Raw genomic sequence first — 9486 nt, forward strand, 5'->3', positions numbered from 1 at the left:
TTGTTATTCTTGGTATGGATTATCTATATACATGTTATACTTCTATTAATTGTAGAACCAATGTGGATAAGTTTCAATTTCCAAATAAGAAAAATCCTATAATAGAAAGGTAGTAACTCTATGTTAAAGGGTCGATTCATCTCGTGCCTTAAACCTTAGAAAATGATTTCCAAGGGTTTCATCTACCATCTTATGTGGGTTAGGGATACTAATTTTGAAGCCCCTGCTCTAGAGTTAGTCCCTATTAATAATGAGTTTCTGGATGCATTTCCCGATGATCTACCCCGCGTTCCACCCAAAAGGGAAATTGACTTTGGCATAGACCTTCTTTTCGATACCCAACGTATATCTACTCCTCCTTACTGAATGGCTCCGGGGGAACTAAAAGAGTTAAAGGATCAATTGAAAGATTTGTTAGATAAGGGTTTCATAGGCCAAAGTATTTCACCCTGGGGTGCTCCCATGTTGTTTGTTAAAAGGAAGGATGGGTCACTTCGCATGTGTATAGACTACCAATAATTGAGTAAGGTCACCATACAGAAAAAATATCCCATTCTAAGAATAGATGATTTGTTTGAACAACTCCAAGGTGCAATTCATTTCCCCAAAATAGGCATTTGGTCTAGTTATCACCAACTGAGGTTAAGGGAGTGTGACATTACCAAAATGAAATTTCGAACAAGGTATGTCCATTTTGAGTTTGTGGTTATGTTATTTGAGTTGACAAATGCTTCCACTATTTTCATCGACTTGATAAATTGAATTTACAATTGTATTTAAATATGTGTGTGGTGGTTTTTATTAATGATTTATTGATTTATTCTCGAAATGAAGAAGAGTATAAGGGTCACTTGAGAATTGTGTTGCAAACCTTGTGGGACAAACAATTATTTGCCAAGTTTAGTTAATGTGAATTTTGGTTAAAGTACATGGCATTTCTTGGTCACATTGTTTCTAGTGATGGTGTCATGGTTGATCCAAAGAAAATGGAAGCGGTAAAGAATTGGCCTAGGTCATTGTCTCCTTTGGATATTCATAACTTTTTGGGTTTTCCCCATACTAAGAAATAATATGATTCTATTTGGGTTGTTGTGGATCGAATGACTAAGTCGGCATATTTTCTACCCGTGATGACTTCTTATAGTGCCGAGGATTATGCAAAGTTATATATTCGTGAGTTGGTAAGACTTGGCTTTCATTGTCTTCTTTGGACATTTGTAACTTTTTGGGTTTGCCCCATACTAAGAAACAACATGATTCTATTTGGGTTGTTGTGGATCGAATAAATAAGTTGGCACATTTTCTACCCATGATGACTTCTTATAGTGCCGAAGATTATGCAAAGTTGTATATTCGTGAGTTGGTAAGACTTCATGGTGTCCCCATGTCTATTATATCGGATAGAGGTACTCAATTCACCTCACATTTTTTGAAGTCATTTCAAAAGGGTCTTAGTACAAAAGCTAAGTTAAGTACTGTTTTTCACCCTCAAAGCAATGGCCAAGCCGAAAGAATGATTTAAACTTTGGAGGATATGTAGAGGGCATTTATTATTGATTTCAAAGGAAAGTGGGATGAGCATTTACCATAGATTGAGTTTGCCTACAACAATAGTTATCACTCAAGCATTAAAATAGCTCCTTTTGAAGCTTTGTATAGGAGGAGATGTAGGTCCCCGGTGGGATGATTTGAAGTAGGTGACATGACATTGATTGGTATTGATTTAGTGTTAGATGATATGGAAAAATTAAGGTACATAAAAGAAAGATTGAACATGGTTTAAAGTAGTAAAAAGTCATATTTAGACCTAAAAAAGAGAGACCTCGAATTTGATGTGGATGATTGGGTTTATTTGAAGGTTTCATCCATGAAGGGTGTAATACATTTTGGTAAGAAAAAGAAATTACTTGTGGTGGTTCCTAAGGATCCAATATGACCACTTGATTCCTAGTATGTACGAACTTATAGGATCTTGAAGCGCATTAGAAAAGTAGTATATGAGTTAGATTTGCCATTAGAGTTGGCTATGGTTCATCTGGTATTTCATGTATCAATGTTGAGGAAGTTTGTTGATGATCCAAATTCTATTGTATCAATGGAAAATGTGAGTATTGAAGAGAACTTGAATTGAGCAGGTTCAGATTGAGATTTTGGACCTCCAAGTTAAAAGGTTGAGAAACAAGGAAGTTGAATCCGTTAAGGTCTTATGGGGGAATCAAGAAGTTGAGAGCGCTAAACGGGAAGTGGAAGCGGACATGACAAAATGATATCCTTACTTCTTTTCTTCTGATCCATCCTAAGGTACTTAGTCAGCTATACTCAAATACTCCAAACATCTATGTTTCAACTTCTCCATGTCATGACATATGGATGCATACCATGAAAATGATTTTTGAATAATGTTGATGTTTAGAAGTTGTATTGTTGCATTCATGTTGGGTTGTAGCATTATCACTCTACTGTACTCAAGCTAGCTCCTATCTCATTCGAGAACGAATGTTCCCAAGGGGAAAATATTATAATATCCCGAGTATGTGAAAGTTAAAGTATGGTATAATAAGGTAATTAATTAGCCTTGGTGGATTCATTGATGGGTCAAGGCTGATTTTTAATTAAGGGTATTATGGACTTTTCCCTATTTTAAGTAGAGAATGAACCTAGACAATTTTCAGACTAGATTACTAACCTATTTAATCCTTAAAGCTCTAAATTCTCCTCATTCATTCACAATTCACCCTTCATAAAATTCTCTCTCTACAAAAAGGCTCTCAAGACCTCCGTTGAACACCAAGCAAAGATTCACTCAAATTCTCCATTAATCTTCAAGTTTTCTTCAAGCTTCTTCAAAATTCTTATTCAAGGTATGTGTGTTTCATCCATGGGTACCTTTCACTCATGGAGTTCAAATAATTCCTTAAATTTTCCATTATCCCAATTACATCTTTGGGTCTTCCCAATTTCAAATTCAATTGCATGAACTATGATGTATCTTGTGAATTCAAATCTATTTTAGCATGAATTGATAAGTAATTGCACCGGATTGGTAGATTCTTCATATATAATCCCTATATTGCTATTTAGGGTATAGTATCGCATCAGGCAATGAATACTCTTGAAAATGCTGAAAAATCTAGATATTTTTTGGGAAAATGGTGGTGCGGCACATCACCATAGCCCTAGGAACAACCCCTAGTAGCTTAGGGATCTAAAACCTCCATCCTTTTTGGGGGACAAATACCTCTGATCTCTACCGTAGGTGCCAAAGAATATTGAGAAGAAGCCCAAAAAAAGCAAAAAAGAACATAACCTCCGATACGATAAATAAAATAAACCCATATCGAGGTCCTAATTGTAAAGCAGTGCACCAGGCCCTGGTATATAAAGTTAAAGGCGTAGGGTGTCACGCCAGTAGTGTGCCACTGCCCTAAGTCTTCTCTACCTACTCCTTTTACGTATTTGATTCTTATCTCTCATCAACTACTCTTTCAAGTGCATGAATTACGTTTCATTTATGATTTAATCTATCATATAAGCATGAATTACAACTAGATTTCATGATATTAACTTAGTTTATAAAGATTCATGCATGATATTACTTTTAAGTATGACTATTCAAGTATCATTTATACAGATTTTGATTACGAATGAGGTATGATATATGATAAGGTTGAACTATGATATTTCAATGATGTTCCAAGGAGTTATTATGGTATGATAAGGACAATTCTCACACAATCATGATTAGATGGTGATAAGAATAATTCTCACCGAAGTTTATGGATTCTTATTAATCACTAAAGTTAATGAGCTACTCTAATAATTATTTTCATGATGATGTTAATAATGATGTCTTAATATTTTTAATGAATTTCATTGGGATATTTACTAAGCACCAAGAGAACTTTTAGGTGGGGTTCATTCTGGTAACATAGTGAGTTACCCATGGAAATCCTAGTAGAAACATATAGTCCTAAACTACGATGCCACCATAGGTTACCTTAATGTCCTAGCTAGTGGACCCACATATAGCATAGTTGAGTTGAGTTGAGTACCATGACTAAGTATATCCTGGAAAGGTAGCCTTTCTCTACTCGTTGTGAGGATCATTGGATTCCATGTCGGTTAAAGGTCTTATCCCATACAACTTATATGAAATGATGTAAGTTTTACAATGACATTTATGATGCATTGACCACATCCTTTTAATATGAATTCAAATTCTTTTAAATCTTATTCATGCTCTTCATTACATTGGTCATGCATCCTATGTATGTATTGCTCATGTGCTTATTTCATTGCTTATGCATTTATCTCACATACTTAGTACATTCAAATGTACTAATGCATATTTTGCGTACATTCTATCAAAATGTAAGGGTCGAAGATCATATCTATCCTCCACACGGTTAGAGTTTAGTTGCTACATTTCACTATTAGTGAGTCCTGATTTGTCGAGGGCAAGGTTATGAGTTTCTTTCATGTCAAAGACTATATTTCTCATTGAGGATGAGGTAGGGACTTGTCTTAACCCCTCCCATATTGTCTATGTAGAGGCTTGTTTGATGCCTTGTGTATTGGCTTATATTGTCATTTGGACTTGACTATGGTAGTTCCGTAAATTTCTTCTAGTCTATTTAAGTTGATGCATACTATGCCTTGTATGTGTTCATGTATGATATATAAGATGGATTGGTTGGAGTCTTTCAGGGTTTTGATAGTTGTGTCATACCTAATCCCTAGTTTGGGTCGTGACAAAAAGCAAGAGAGTGGGTACCAAACAACAATAGTACTCAATAAGCAAAAAATTAACTCTAAGTAAAGAAATACAAAATGTAGGTATCCTATCACAATCCATCCGAACCTCCATAATTATAACTTACAAAGAAATTAGCCCAACCTAACAAATCCTAGTTAATACAACATAATACGAATAGTACATCACAACTTTCACCTCAATATGCACCCATAATTTAACAACATAAACAATAACACCATTCATAATTCACAAAGATGAAGTGCAATGTAATGTAGTGTAATGTCGTATAGAGTGATGCATGTATGTCCTAGCAATACACACCCGCTAAATCTCTGTCTAGGACCCATTGGGGACTTTTCAGTTCATGTATCTACCACAACCATGTGGCTTGATTCCTATTCTCTCTCAATATGAATCCACCATGGACGTATGGCTCGTTCCCTATTTCCTCCCAATATGAATCTTTCACAAACGTGTGGTCCATTCTCTATTTACCCTCATCTTCACAAATCAGCATCACGACAGTAGTATAGCATTAATGCAAATAGATAAGTGTGTATGATCAATGAGAGAAATTTAACCTTCACAATATCAACCCAATACATTCAATATCAATACAACATCATGAATAACTAAATACCATCAATCAATCATTCAAAACGTATCTTATATCACGTTATCAACAAGTTCCTTTTTTTACTCCACTTTACCATTATTAGAATTTATTCAATATACAAAGAAACACAAAATATATTAAAACCCTTAATCCAATCTCATTACTCCCAATCACACACAACAAGGAAATACAAGATTCTATATTTTTAACAAAGGGTCAAGATGTCCACTTTTCTCAAACAAAAAATCAATCAACCCCTCACTTGAGCTTTTCCTCTCCGATGGGTTTCTAAATCAACACAATCTATCCAAATACAGAATCAAAATAAGAATTTGAAAGAAACAACACCCATATCAATGATTTTGGAAACCAGGGTCGAATTGGCCCAAAAACCCATTCCCAAAAACTAGGGTTAAATATGAAAATTTGTACAAAATCACATATCAAAGATTTTGGAATCCAATAGTGCAAATTTCATTGAAAAACGAGTTGAATCAACCCTTAATCACCAGTTATCAAAAAGATTTGAGTTCTTGAAAAGTCCCTAAACTTTGAAGTTCAAAATCAAAAATTGAAATGTTAAAAATATAAAAACAATTAATGGAAAATAAAGATTTAGGTTCAAAAACACTTACCCAAATAATTTATTTTGAAAAATCCTTTTGAAATTTCCTTCCAAGAGTTCCCAAAGCTTAAAAATGGTGAAATTGGGAGAAACCTCAATTTTACAAAATTTGATTTACTGCCAGTCATTTCTTCTTTGTGATCGTAGCTTGAGGTCCGCGAATATGGAGGCTAACCTTCAGCAACCCTTTGTAAATACAGATCTCCTCACATGAATGCAAAGGTCAAAATCCCACTTCAACCACTCTCTTTTTCTTTAGTAGCTTTATCATAAACTTAGAATATCTTGGCATTTGCAAAAGGGCATCAACTAGTGGTATGTTAATGAACAACTTGTTGAATATATAAATAAACTTCTTGAATTGGTTGTCCTCCTTTTTCTTCAGCAATCTTTAAGGATATAGAAGAAAACACTTGGGCACATCGCAATTAGCAGATTTATCCCCTTTTGCTTTCTCATCATCAATCACCATATTAGTAGAATCATCCTTCTTCTCCTCATCAACAACCACATTCTTCTCATTCACTAAGTCCTCATTAACAATAATCTGAATGGGTGCACTAGGATTCACCCCATCATCAACTTTGTCACTTGCCATCTTCTTAGGTATGACCTTGGTATCATCAAGCATCTTGTCACTCTTAGTAACTATTTCGATAAATGGCCATTATTGTTTGGATTTGCGAGAGTGTCACTAGGAAGCGTACCTTTGGCTCTTTGATTTATTTAAGTTGAGAAATAATTCAATTGGGTCTCCAAGTGTTTGATTGAAGCGGACTAAGATCTCACATTTTGGGTTAAGCTAGATACATCACTTTTGAGTTCTTTAACCCTATTTTCCCTAGACTCGACCCTCTTGAGAAATTAGTTCAACATTCTCCTCGATCTTCAAAGTAGCTAGGTCACTCACACTTGCTTGGTTATGGGGAGCATCAGATTTTTATGAAGGCACATATCGGTTTAAACTTTAATGATCATACCTCTCATCTACTCTTGTTCAATCTCACCACGCCACTGCCCTTCTCGGTCTCTCCAAGGAACATCTCGATCTCTCCAATCTTGATTCTCCTCCTGAGGATACCAAGGAACTTGATTAATACCCTGGTAAAGAAATTGACCCTTAATTTTCCAAGTATCTTATATCCTTATCAAAGGAGGCATAGGCAGCCACTTATTCAAGTTCTAGTGCACTATGTGATCTAATGGCGTTCACACTTTTATTTTTGGCACTCAATATGCTTAGCTAAGAGCTCCACATTAGTCATCATCTTAGCCATTTTTTAATCTTGCTCTACTTCCTTTCCTCTCATCTCGTATGTCATGGTTGAAGCTACTACACCTAAAAGCCTTTCATTATCCCTTGTGTGTTAAGCCATGTCAGTTTTCACCATTTTATAAAGGGAAATGGAAGTTAATAGATAAGTTAGGCTCATGAAAGATCTTCCAACCAAGTTTTTCACTACCGATTGATTTACCTCATCAAACGAACAGTAGAAAATTTGTACCAATACTTTATTTGACAATCCATGGTTTAAGAATATAGCAACCTTCTTAAACCTCAACTACACTTCATGTATGGCTTCCCCGGTAATTGATAAAAATTATTTATTTCATCTCACAATTTGAGCATCTGCGAGGGAGGGAAAAATCTCTCAAGGAACGCCTTTTGAGCTCATCCCAAGAGGAAATTCATCAAGTCATGAGGTGACTTCTCCAGTTAATGAGAAAGAGAACAACTTTAGTCAAATAGATTATTGGCTAATGTTCCACATTTTGATGGGAATACAAACATCCACAAAGTTGTGAAGGTGCTGGTTTGCATCTTCCACGACTTGTCCTCCGAATAATTCAATCATTTAAAGGAGGTGCGACATGGGATTTGTCACTTGGAAAACTACATTTCTTAACATAGGTGGTAGGAGAATAGCTCCCGCAATACCTATCTTAATGGGATCATCATCAAAAACATTGATAAAACCAACCACGCTTTCTTTTTCATCCGCTTGGCATATCTTATCATGTTTTCACAACAAACAACACAAAAAAAGTAACAAGAACATATAATGCATGAAATTTTGAATTCAAAAATCAACTAGATACAATATTTAGCCAATTTCTGGCAACGACGCTATTTTTAATAAATACTCAACTATGTTCCATTTTTAAGGCATAAGCGGTCGTATGCAAAAGAATACCCAACTTTTGAGGTTGAGTCAAACTAAAAAGATTGGCAATGAGATCACTCTCAAATTGAATTCTCAACCCAAAATAAACTAGCTCATTGTACTCTCAACAAATGAATATATAAAATGGGGGTTTTAGGAAACAAATAGAAATTATCAATAATAAGAATAAATACAAAGAGACAACACAAATAAGTTCTACCAAGATGAAAACAACTAGGGGGTGTGTTTTTATTGGGTTTTGACACAATAGCCAAAGATTAATCAAAACCAAATTGGTTGATACATTGATATCGTTTGGTCTAGGCTACATTCGATATTCTCTCGAACTATCAAACGTATATCCATTTGATTCTCTCAAACTCCAACACCCTTACCAATAAGAAACCAAACATTGCTTGAGTGGATAGACTACACCAAGCTCATATCCTTAAATGGGAAATTAGTTGGATTATCCTATCTCTAGCTCAAATCTAAAGACTAATTTCATTAAGTCCTCACTAATGAAGTCTTACGCAACTCTGTTTTACTTTCTCAAGCCAAAATTGTGTTAGAGAGCTCAACTAATATCTATAATCAACTGATTTTTAGATTAACACTTCAAGACAATAATACATCCATGCATAACAACTATTTTGGAACTAATTAATCAATACACATTGGATTTTACACTCTTATCTTGCATACACCCCTAGCTACATATTTAGCTACTCATAAGTGAAAAAATAGAAAATATACTTAGGAAAGATCCATTTCAAGCAAAATTGATTACCAATATGAGATCCAAAATTTAGAAGGATGCAAATCTGAGTTTTCTTCCTTAGAAAGCAATAGAAGTTCTTAGCTACTTTCTATCGCTACAAAGTTATCCAAAAAAATATTCTCTAGACTATTCCCAATTTGAAAGATCATAATGGTACATAATTACACAAATATCTATTTTATCCTTGGAACCTTCCAAAGGTAGAACTTTATTATTCAAGTATACTTTTTCCCTTTATCTTCCGCTCCTCAACTTGCATTAGACCAATGAAATGCTGATTCAAGATTGTTCAATGCCAATCACATCGTTGCTTCAGCCTTCAGTTTCTTTAGTAGCACTAGTGCTAGGGTCAGCAGAATGCCGAACAAATATTATACATCACTAATTAATCACCAGTTTTTGGACAGTTTTCCTCAATTCAAGTCGATATTTAGCTGGCGAGACGCCAACTGCCTCCAAATCCTTTAAACTTAACTTTTACAAGGAATGCCTGCATATGAGAGAACTAAGGCCTAAAATCCCTTTATTTAATTAGCATTAAAC

Source organism: Solanum dulcamara, chromosome 9, assembly GCF_947179165.1.
Source record: "Solanum dulcamara chromosome 9, daSolDulc1.2, whole genome shotgun sequence".
Taxonomy (NCBI): Eukaryota; Viridiplantae; Streptophyta; class Magnoliopsida; order Solanales; family Solanaceae; genus Solanum; species Solanum dulcamara.